Raw genomic sequence first — 11,555 nt, 5'->3', positions numbered from 1 at the left:
AACGGATGGCACTGTGATAGACTACATCCAATTTGCTGAGTAGAGTGTTGGAGGCTATTTTGTAAATGACATCGCCGAAGTCAAGGATCGGTAGGATAGTCAGTTTGGCAGCATGAGTGAAGGAGGCTTTGTTGCGAAATAGGAAGCCGATTCTAGATTTAACTTTGGATTGGAGATTCTTTATGTGAGTCTGGAAGTTGAGTTTACAGTCTAACCAGACACCTACCGTAATTTTCGGACTATAAGCCGCGCCTTTTTTCCCATTTGTCGACCCTGCGGCTTATATAACGGTGCGGCTAATCTATGGATTTTTACAGCTAACGGACACTAGAAGACCTCCTAAATCTATGGATTTTACAGGTTACAGTCCACCAACTTTAACTCTATGGGCTCTATGACCGGTCCGCGCCCCCCACCTTTAAGCGGCGGGCTCCAGCAGGAAAAGCTGGAGGCCGGAAAAGAGTGAGACAGGTAGCGCGCAAAAGTAAAAGTGGAACCGAGAGTGGTACGAGAGACAGAACGAGAGACAGAACGAGAGCAAGACAGACAGACATTACGAGAGCGAGACAGTTTGTGCAAAGGAAGTTTTCATGCACAAACCCTCATTATGGAAAACAAACGTAGAAATGCATATGATGCAGCTTTTAAATTAAAGGCAGTCAATCTGGCTGTCAAAACATCCACGATCATTAACGGGTTCCGAAAGGCTGGACTGCTGCGTGATGAAGAGGAGGACGCCGCCACAGCTGAGGCCCTTCATAGGCTGTTCGATTCCGACAGTGACGAAGAGGAGTTCGTTGGTTTTGAGAGCGACAACGAAGGAGAGAGGAGAGTGGCTGACGAAGCCACCCTGAGCCTGTTCGTTTCCGACACTGAAGATGAGGACTTTGGTGGTTTTAGTACGCAGGAAGAAGACGGAGATGAGGATTAATGACTTGACTTTTCTGGTTACAGCCGTGTACTGCACCTTAGCCTAAAAATGAAGATGAGGATTAATGACTTTTCTGGTAGGCTGATTACCGTATATTTTAAGCAGCCGTGTTGCTGCAACTTTAGGCTTACGCGCTTACTGTCGTGTTACAGGCACTTTATTTTGCACTTTCAAAAAAACACATTTAATTTAGCCATTGATATTGCCTCGTCAAGCGCTGTAAGCTTTGTTTTTTGTTATGGTACTACTGTAGGCTATAATGTAGATAAATATTCAAAGATGTGCACACTTTTTCAAGGTTTTTCAAAAATAACCAAAGTTAAGTGGTTAAATGATTGTGACGCTATTAACTAATTTTGCTGGGGAACCCCTAGCACTCCCTCAAGGACCACTGGTTGAAAACCACTGCTGTAGATCACTGTCGGTATGTGCGCTGGGAGCGCACCATTTAAGTTTGAAAGTTGAAAAGTTTGTGTGTCTGAAACGCTATGTGATACAGTACAGTTTACACAGCACAGTATATGTTCTGTAGCTACTATTGCACTAAATGGTAACACTTGAATACGTTATGCAAATATGCAACTTGTTTGTTGAAATGTTAATAAATGGGAGCTTCCTCAAGCAGCCATCTCTTTCCCGACAATCCCCTCTGTGCACGAACCCTTACATATGGTAATTAAACATTAAAACACCTGCGGCTTATAGTCCAGTGCGGCTTATATATGTACACATCATTCAATATCATTCAATTTAGCTGCTGCGGCTTATACTCCGGTGCGCCTTATAGTGCGGAAAATACGGTAGATATTTGTAGTTGTCCACATACTCTAGGTCAGACCCGTCGAGAGTGGTGATTCTAGTCGGGTGGGCGGGTGCTAGCAGCGTTCGATTGAAAAGCATGCATTTAGTTTTACTAGTGTTTAAGAGCAGTTGAAGGCTACTGAAGGATTGTTGTATGGCATTGAAGCTCGTTTGGAGGTTTGTTAACACAGTGTCCAATGAAGGGCCAGATGTATACAAAATGGTGTCGTCTGCGTAGAGGTGGATCTGAGAGTCACCAGCAGCAAGAGCGACATCATTGATATACACAGAGAAAAGTGTCGGCCCAAGAATTGAACCCTGTGGCACCCCCCATAGAGACTGCCATAGGTCCAGACAACAGGCCCTCCGATTTGACACACTGAACTCTATCTGAGAAGTAGTTGGTGAACCAGGCGAGGCAGTCATTTGAGAAACCAAGGCTATTTAGTCTGCCAATAAGAATGCGGTGGTTGACAGAGTCGAAAGCCTTGGCCAGGTCGATGAAGACGGCTGCACAGTACTGTCTATTATCAATCGCGGTTATAATATCGTTTAGGACCTTGAGCGTGGCTGAAGTGCACCCGTGACCAGCTCGGAAACCGGATTGCATAGCGGAGAAGGTACGGTGATATTCGAAATGGTCGATGATCTGTTTGTTAACTTGGCTTTCGAATACTTTCGAAAGGCAGGGCAGGATGGATATAGGTCTGTAGCAGTTTGGATCTAGAGTGTCACCCCCTTTGAAGAAGGGGATGACCGCGGCAGCTTTCCAATCTCTGGGGATCTCAGACGTTATGAAAGAGAGGTTGAACAGACTAGTAATAGGGGTTGCGACAATTTCGGCGGCTAGTTTTAGGAAGAAAGGGTCCAGATTGTCTAGCCCAGCTGATTTGTAGGGGTCCAGATTTTGCAGCGCTTTCAAAACATCAGCTGTCTGAATTTGTGTGAAGGAGAAGCGGGGGGCATGGGCAAGTTGCCGCAGAGGGTGCAGAGTTGGTGGCCGGGTTAGTGGTAGCCAGATGGAAAGCATGGCCAGCTGTAGCAAAATGCTTGTTGAAATTCTCGATTATTGTAGATTTATCGGTGGTGATAGTGTTTCCTAGCCTCAGTGCAGTGGGCAGCTGGGAGGAAGTGCTCTTATTCTCCATGGACTTTACAGTGTCCCAAAACTTTTTGGAGTTAGTGCTACAGGATGCAAATTTCTGTTTGAAAAAGTTAGCCTTTGCTTTCCTGACTGCTTGTGTATATTGGTTTCTAACTTCCCTGAAAAGTTGCATATCGCGGGGGCTATTTGATGCTAATGCTGTACGCCACAGGATGTTTTTGTGCTGGTCAAGGGCAGTCAAGTCTGAGGAGAACCAGGGGCTATATCGGTTCTTAGTTCTGTATTTTTTGAATGGGGCATGTTTATTTAAGATTGAGAGGAAATTACTTTTAAGGAACAACCAGGCATCCTCTACTGACGGAATGAGATCTATATCCATCCAGGATACCTGGGCCAGGTCAATTAGGAAGGCCTCCTCGCTAAAGTGTTTTAGGGAGCGTTTGACAGTGATGAGGGGTGGTCGTTTGACCGCGGACCCGTTACGGACGCAGGCAATAAGGCAGTGATCGCTGAGATCCTGGTTGAAGACAGCTGAGGTGTATTTAGAGGGTATGTTAGTCAGGATGATATCTATGAGGGTACCCATGTTTAAGGATTTAGGGTTGTACCTGGTAGGTTCGTTGATAATTTGCATGAGGTTGAGGGCATCTAGCTTGGATTGTAGGATGGCTGGGGTATTAAGCATATCCCAATTTAGGTCACCAAGCAGTACAAACTCAGAGGATAAATGGGGGCAATCAATTCACATATGGTGTCCAGGGCACAGCTGGGGGCTGAGGGGGGTCTGTAGCAAGCGGCAACAGTGAGAGACTTATTTCTGGAAAGGTGGATTTTTAGAAGTAGAAGCTCAAACTGTTTGGGCACAGACCTGGATAGTATGATAGAGCTCTGCAGTCTATCTCTACAGTAGATTGCAACTCCACCCCCTTTGGCAGTTCTATCTAGACGGAAAATGTTATAGTTGGGGATGGAAATTTCAGAATTTTTGGTGGCCTTCCTGAGCCAGGATTCAGACACTGCTAGAACATCAGGGTTGGCAGAGTGTGCTAACGCAGTGAATAACTCAAACTTAGGAAGTAGACTTCTGATATTTATGTGCAAGAAACCAAGACTTTTGCGATTACAGAAGTCAACAAATGATAGCTCCTGGGGAGTAGGAGTGATACTGGGGGCTACAGGGCCTGGGTTAGCCTCTACATCACCAGAGGAACAGAGGAGGACTAGAATAAGGATACGGCTAAAGGCTTTAAGAACTGGTCTTCTAGTGCATTGGGTACATAGAATAAAGGGGGGCAGATTTCCGGGTGTTATAGAAAAGATTCAGGGCATTATGTACAGACAAGGATATGGAAGGATATGAGTAAAGTGGAGGTAAACCTAAGCGTTGGGTAACAATGAAAGAGATAGTATCTCTAGAGGCATCAATTGAGTCGGTCTCTGAGTGTATGGGGGAGGGACAAAGGAGCTAACTAAGGCAGGTTTAGCTAGGCTGGGGGGTCTACAGTGATATAGTACAATTAGAAATAACCGAAACAACAATAAACTAACCATGTTTGGGCTGAGGCTAAACATAAACAGGATGTAGTACCGTAAAAAGGAACAGTCCAGCAGATATCAGCTGTATAGCTGAGTTATCATAAGGTCCGGTGGTGAAGCGCTAGTGAGTAAGAGGCCACGGCTAGCGTGTGCTACGTCCGTTTTGTTGTAGCCAGCTGGTAGCGATGAATCCGGAGTTAAAGGTCCAGTGATTCAGTGATTGCGGCGGAAAAACTGATATGTTCTGGGTCGATAACGCGCTGTGCTGACTGGCCGAATATCCGGTGATCAATGTCCAGTGATTAAAATTAATCCCGCGGAAAAAAATCAAATGTTCTGGGTGAAACACCGCTAGCTGTGGCTAATAGCAAGTAGCTAGTTCAGTAGCTAGTTCAGTTTAGTGAGTAAGAGGCCACGGATAGCGTGTGCTAACGGGCCAGAGCTAGCAGATGGATGGAATCTTCGTGGTTACGTCGTAACCACATCAGACGATTTCGTCGGCAGACCAGTCGTGTAGGATCGGCGGGGTTCCGTGTCAACACTAGGTGGTCCCGTCCGGTTGATAGAGAGGTAGATAGCCGGGAGATGGGCCTAGCTCAGGATGATTAGCCAGACCACAGCGTCCGTTTTGTTGTAGCCAGCTGGTAGCGATGAATCCGGAGTTAAAGGTCCAGTGAATCAGTGATATGTTCTGGGTCGATAACGCGCTGTGCAGACTGGCCGAATATCCGGTGATCAATGTCCAGTGATTAAAATTAATCCCGCGGAAAAAATCCAATGTTCTGGGTGAAACACCGCTAGCTGTGGCTAATAGCAAGTAGCTAGTTAGCTGGCTAGCTAGTTTCAACTGGAGATTCTAGATTCTAGATAAAAGGTAAGTCAATAATAGAATCCGTTCCACATTGAGTGAGGCGGGTTGCAGGAAAGTGTATTTTGTAGAAGGATGAAAAGTCTGATAGGGAAATATGTACGAAAAATACAAAAAACTGGGTATTTACAGGCTATTTACAGACACACGACAGAAACAGGACTGCACTACTTCGCCATCTTGGATACATGCGTTTAGTATTAGCAGTATGTGTCACGACTCCCTCCGAAGCTGCCTCCTCTCCTTGTTCGGGCAGGCTTCGGCGGTCGTCGTCACCGGCCTTCTAGCCACTGCTGCTCCTCATCTCATCATTCCATTTGTTTTGTCTTGTTTATTACACACACCTGGTTCATATCCCCTCATCAGTACCTGTAAAATTGTTCCCTCTGCCCCCTTGTCTTTGTGTGTGATTGTTTATTGTGGAGGATAGTCAAGCTCGGTGGAGCTTCGTGTATTTTGTATCGCCAGGATATTTTCCTGTGTGCCTTGTATTTTCCAGTGCGCATGTTTTGCGCATTGGAGCGTTTTTTGACGCCTTGCTGCGTAACCCTCCTGCGCCTGACTCCTTCAACATCACCTCATCACAGTATGTTAGTGTTAGCAATATGTCCCCTCCATGTCCCCTCCATTTGTAATACATCTTTAATTTGAGTACACATATATTTCAATTTCTGTGCAACAGCAATGTGTTTCACTTTCTCAGTGCAATGTGTTGACGTCTGTGTTGATAAATGTCCCTATGTCCTGATCACTGTTTTTGTCATGTCTGATGTATTTATGTTGTCAGTTTTGTATAGAATATTTCCATGATTAGATGTTCACCTGCCCAGGGACTACAGATGGAAAGTAGCAATTAACTAAATATGGTGTGACGCATCATTTCTCGGTTCCTCTCAGACTTATGTTTTTTTTTGTGCATTGTCCTGCAAAGTAAACTTAATGAATAAATTAAGATGTGTGTAAGAATCTGTAAACACACTTACTTGTTCCAGCCTGTGGACTCTGGTGTAAAGTCTCATAACCTGCAGCCAGATCATCACAGCCTTTCACACTGACCTCCTCTACATTGGCATAGATGTCCTCTTCTATCTCCATATCTCAATGATAACAACTGGTGTATAATGTATACTGTGTAACTCTATAGTCTCTGTCTCTCTCTCCCTGTTTGTCTCCTGTCTCACTGATGCTCTGAGAATGAATTCAGTCCACAGTCCAAATTGAAATGAGGTGACAAACGTGTGTATGCACTCTATGTATGAGAGAGAGGAGAGAGAGAGAGAGAGAGAGAGAGAGCGAGAGAGAGAGAGAGAGAGAGGATTCTTTTCCCCAATATTCATGTAAAGAAACATAATTGTATTTTGTTCAATTGAGGTGAATAAAATACTGGATAATTTATATATTGTATTCAAAATAGCCACACAAATAGATTGGCTCAAGCCTGGGATCCATAGGGAAAATGGTCAAGAATGGTCAGTGGCTAGGTCGCTGACCAAGCTCTGGTTCACATAATTATAGTTATTGATAGAATATCGTAATTTGATTAAGTGACATTATTATATAAAAAATATTGAGCATGAGTGTTTTCTATTTTGACAACACAACGCAGATTTCTAAAAAAGCACATGAAAAAGCTAAAATTATCAATACCTTTGTCAGTGTGCACGATACAATAAATTCAAAGATGGCTGATCTCTTAGCTTCCAAAATGTTTATTTGTAAAATCATTCCATCTGACAAAGAAATGATCAGTTTAAAGCAGCTGTCTTGTTCACAGTTTAAGCCACTGTTGGATGGTTAGATTATGACTGAACCTACATGTCGCATCAGCTTTCAGGTTACTTGCATTCTCATATTACAACGCAATCAATTCTCTTAAGCAATCTTAAGTAATTCTACCTAATACTGTAATGTTCTGCACTATGACCTTCTATATGCCTTTCTAGGCAGTAGAGGGAGCATGTTAGTCATAGTTAACTGGAATGTTTTGCAAAGAGTTTTATTAATTTATTCTGCAATTGTAGTGGGTGATGTTGGACGGCGTCAGACGCAGGAGAGGAAATCACGTAATTAATGGTTTAATCAATAAACAGAGGTACGCAGCAATGCGTAATACACACCAGTGCGGACAAACGGCACACTTGGGAAATAAAGGCAGACGGGTGAATAACCCAGCAATACACAATAGAATCAAGATCCACCGAGCTATAATCTCCTCTACAATAAACAATCACACACAAAGACCAGGGGGCAGAGTGAACACTTGTACAGGTACTGATGAGGGGATATGAACCAGGTGTGTGTAATAAACAAGACAAAACAAATGGAATGAAGATATGAGGAGCGGCAGTGGCTAGAAGGCCGGTGACGACGAACGCCGAAGCCTGCCCGAACCAGGAGAGGAGGCAGCTTCGGAGGATTGTATTTTAGTTGATCCCCAGCTGAATCGAGATGACATTTTGCACAACAAGGGGGACCATTTATCATACTGATTTAAATTGCTATTTGGCCCATGTGGAGAATATTCGGAGGTGTCTGGATCTGAGGCTTTCATCCTCACTCGGATGTATTTAAATACCTTTACGTTGGAGTGTACTCATATCAAAATGTACTTCTCAGTCATTATTGTCTGTAAAACACACTTACTTGTTCCAGCCTGTGGACTCTGGTGTAAAGTCTCATAACCTGCAGCCAGATCATCATAGCCTTTAACACAGACCTCCTCTACATTGGCATAAATGTCCTCTTCTATCTCCATATCTCAATGATGACGATAAGTGGTATTGTGTGTATAGTCTCTGTCTTTCTGTCTTAGTATGCTGTCTTGTCTCACCGATGCTCTGAATGTCCCTACAGTCCAAATTGCAATGAGGTGAGAAAAAGTGTTTATGCACTTTATATGTGTGTGAGAGAGAGAGAGAGAGAGAGAGAGAGAGAGAGAGAGAGAGAGAGAGAGAGAGAGAGAGAGAGAGAGAGAGAGAGAGAGAGAGAGAGAGAGAGAGAGGTGACAAAGGCCAGGTGTTTATGTAGTGTGTGTGTGTGTGTATTAGAGATGTTTCTGTTCCCTATGGTATAAAGAACAGAGATATATCACAGAGTTGAAATAAAGACAAATTATTCAACTTGTCTTCTTTTTATTTTATTCTAAATTGTCACATAAAAAATCTGATAATATCTTATCGATTACAAAAATATTTAAAAACATGACATTACATTTCACATTTTAGTAATTTAGCAGACACTCTTATCCAAAGCGACTTACATTCAGAGCATTCGACTATGGAAGGTAAAGACAACCACATATCACAGTCTTTGGAAGGAAAATCTGTGCAAAATCAGTGCCAGTGAGAAAAGACAAGTGCGAGTGTGAGTGTAGAAAGACATACAAGAGTAATGTGCTATAAGTATTGAGTTAACATAATCATAAAACATAATAAAACTATTTTATTTACCCCTGAGAAATGATCTATGGACCTCAGGGTTGGGATCAATTTGGAAATTCAGTTTACTTCCTGAATTGACTGAATTGAAATAGAATTGACCCCAACCCTGATGGACCAACAGCAGCACAACAACTACAATGACTGCTATCTCTACAACTTCCCTAAGATGACCAAAACGATCAAAGTGATGACCAGGAGGACCACTAGCATGACTACAAAGACTCTGGTGAACCGTTGTCTCAGCAATAGTCCCAACTGGGACGTGGTCTGGTGCTGCTCCGGATCCCAAGTGGTTCAAACCAAATCGTCCCAGGTGTTCTGGTCCGGACCTGATCGTTCTGGGGGTTCGGAGTCATACTCTCCTGTGATGACATCCGATTTTTGTTATAATGAAACAACAGCAAGAGACATTGGCTAATTAGTCTTCTTTTCTTCTTTGATTTTTATTCAAAATAATCACAGAAAAAACGTTTTCATTCATGTAAATTCATGTTTTTAAACAGATATATAATCTATTACAAATAGACCTAATAACATTTACATTTTAGTCATTTAGCAGACGCCCTTATCCAGAGCGACTCACAGTTAGTGAGTGCATACATTATAAAAATAAAAAAATCATACTGGCCCCCCGTGGGAATCGAACCCACAACCCTGGCGTTGCAAACGCCATGCTCTACCAACTGAGCTACATCCCTGCCGCCCCATGGATCTCCCGGTCACGGCCGGCTACGACAGAGCCTGGATTCAAACCAGAATCTCTAGTGGCACAGCTAGCACTGCGATGCAGTGCCTTAGATCACTGCGCCACTCGGGAGACTATTTGAAACATAACTATTTGACTATTTATAAAATAATATAACTATTGTATTTACTGGGCTTATGACCTAACCAACCAAAACACTATGGCAAATTACCTATGTACTTAACCTATAAACGCACAATGGCTAACATCAGACTCCTGTCTCTACAACTTCCCTAAGATGCTCAAAATGATAGAAGCGATCACCAGGAAGACCACAAACAAGATGAAGACCTTGAAAGCTCTGAGGAGGCGCTCTCTCAGCAACAGCCCCATGTAGCCAGTCTTGTCCAGGAATGTCGCAAGCTCCAGCTCAGGGTCCCAGATGATGCGGATCAAATCCAGATTTACAAGGTGGGTGCGTTCGGAGTCAAACTCCCTTGTGCTCGGTGACATAGGTGGCTGTCACGTCCCCTTGCCTCAGCCTGATGATGATGCGGTCCTTGTTGCATCAGCGGTAGCCCAGGGATAGCCCGTAGGCCTGTCTCACATAGTCCGGTAGGTCGTTGGCTTTGGAATAGGTCTCTGTGTTCAGGTTGCCCACCTCGAAGTAGCTTTCCCTGTGGTCTCGCAATAGAACTGGGAGAAACTCCTCGAAGTTGCCAAAGTAGTGGAAGCCGAAGTCGCCTCTCTCAGGGTGGCACTGTACCAGCATTTTGCCATGGTGATTGAACGCCACGCATTCGTTGGCGAACCAGAAGAGGAGCTTGAGGCCTTGTCGGGGGAAGGACGGCCGAAGCCAGAGTCCTTAAGGTCTTGTATGGTGCTGAGCCGACTAAGACCGCACCATCTTGAACTGTAGGGATAGAGAGATAGAAGGGGGGTTGGAGAGACAGCGAGAGAGAGAGAGAGAGAGAGAGAGAGAGAGAGAGAGAGAGAGAGAGAGAGAGAGAGAGAGAGAAAGACCCCCCTTAGGTCAAGGATGGCTAGCAGAAAACTGTGAGAACTCCAAAACTGTGTCTCTCCCATTGTCTCTGTTAGCTCTTTGGGCTTGTATTTGTCTTTGTTTGTGTTCATAGTTTGTGACCCGAGATGTGTCTCTCACTGTGTCCAAACAAAGATTTACAGTAGACACGTCCTGGGATGCCTTTTTTGCATTAGTGGTCTGTGGGAAGAGGCTAATGGTCATGTATCATTGGTTATGGTTGGTTATGTGGCGTCACTATGGCGACAGAGATGGATGGCTGCAGTTTTTCCAAATCACTGCCTCTTGTTGCTGAGTGACAACACATTGCTGGTACTGAAATAGATTATTCAGCAGCACTGTAACATCGAGAAAAATGTGTCTCCTATCCCACACTATAGACAGACATCATTCTCATTGCATGGCGTAAGGTTTGGTAAAACCATGGCTTCCTTCCATCAGCCTGGCTGACGCGACCAACGTGAACTGGTGTCAGCCAGAATATCCTTCCATGGCTTCAAGTTCACAAAACAGCTTGATTATTAATATCATTTAACAGTATTTTAAAACAGCAGGTGTATCATTCTTCATAGGAACTTTGGGTTTATTCAAACCATGGCTTCATTGGAACTGTCAACTCTCATTGGAACTCAAAAAGCCCCAGAGTGGGTGGAATCAGTAAGTGAAAATAAGGAAATAAAAACTTTTGGCCTGAGGAGAAAGATCTCTCTTTCTACTACTGGATATGCTCCTGATATCCTACTACAGTATTGTACTGCACTGATTTTGTCTGGATATAAGTCTATGGTCTGGACTCTGAGGCCCTGCGTGAACTTATTCTGTTTCGTTTGGCGTCATTCTGGCCCCACTGCCGTGGTTGAGCTGAAAATAAGCTACAATATAACCCTTGCTTGCTCACAGTTGTAGCATTCTCTCTCTACCACAAGAGTATGCTCATCAGCTGCCCAATAAATATGTTCATGACATTTACATTTTAGTCATTTAGCAGACGCTCTTATTCAGAGCGACTTTCAGTTAGTGAGTGCATACATTATTTTTTTTATTTTTTTTCATACTGGCCCTCCGTGGGAATCGAACCCACAACCATGGTGTTGCAAACGCCATGCTCTACCAACTGAGCTACACCCCTCATAGTCAAAGTTGGTCT

Source organism: Coregonus clupeaformis, chromosome 1 (assembly GCF_020615455.1).
Source record: "Coregonus clupeaformis isolate EN_2021a chromosome 1, ASM2061545v1, whole genome shotgun sequence".
NCBI lineage: Eukaryota > Metazoa > Chordata > Actinopteri > Salmoniformes > Salmonidae > Coregonus > Coregonus clupeaformis.
This window is presented reverse-complemented; position numbering follows the sequence as displayed.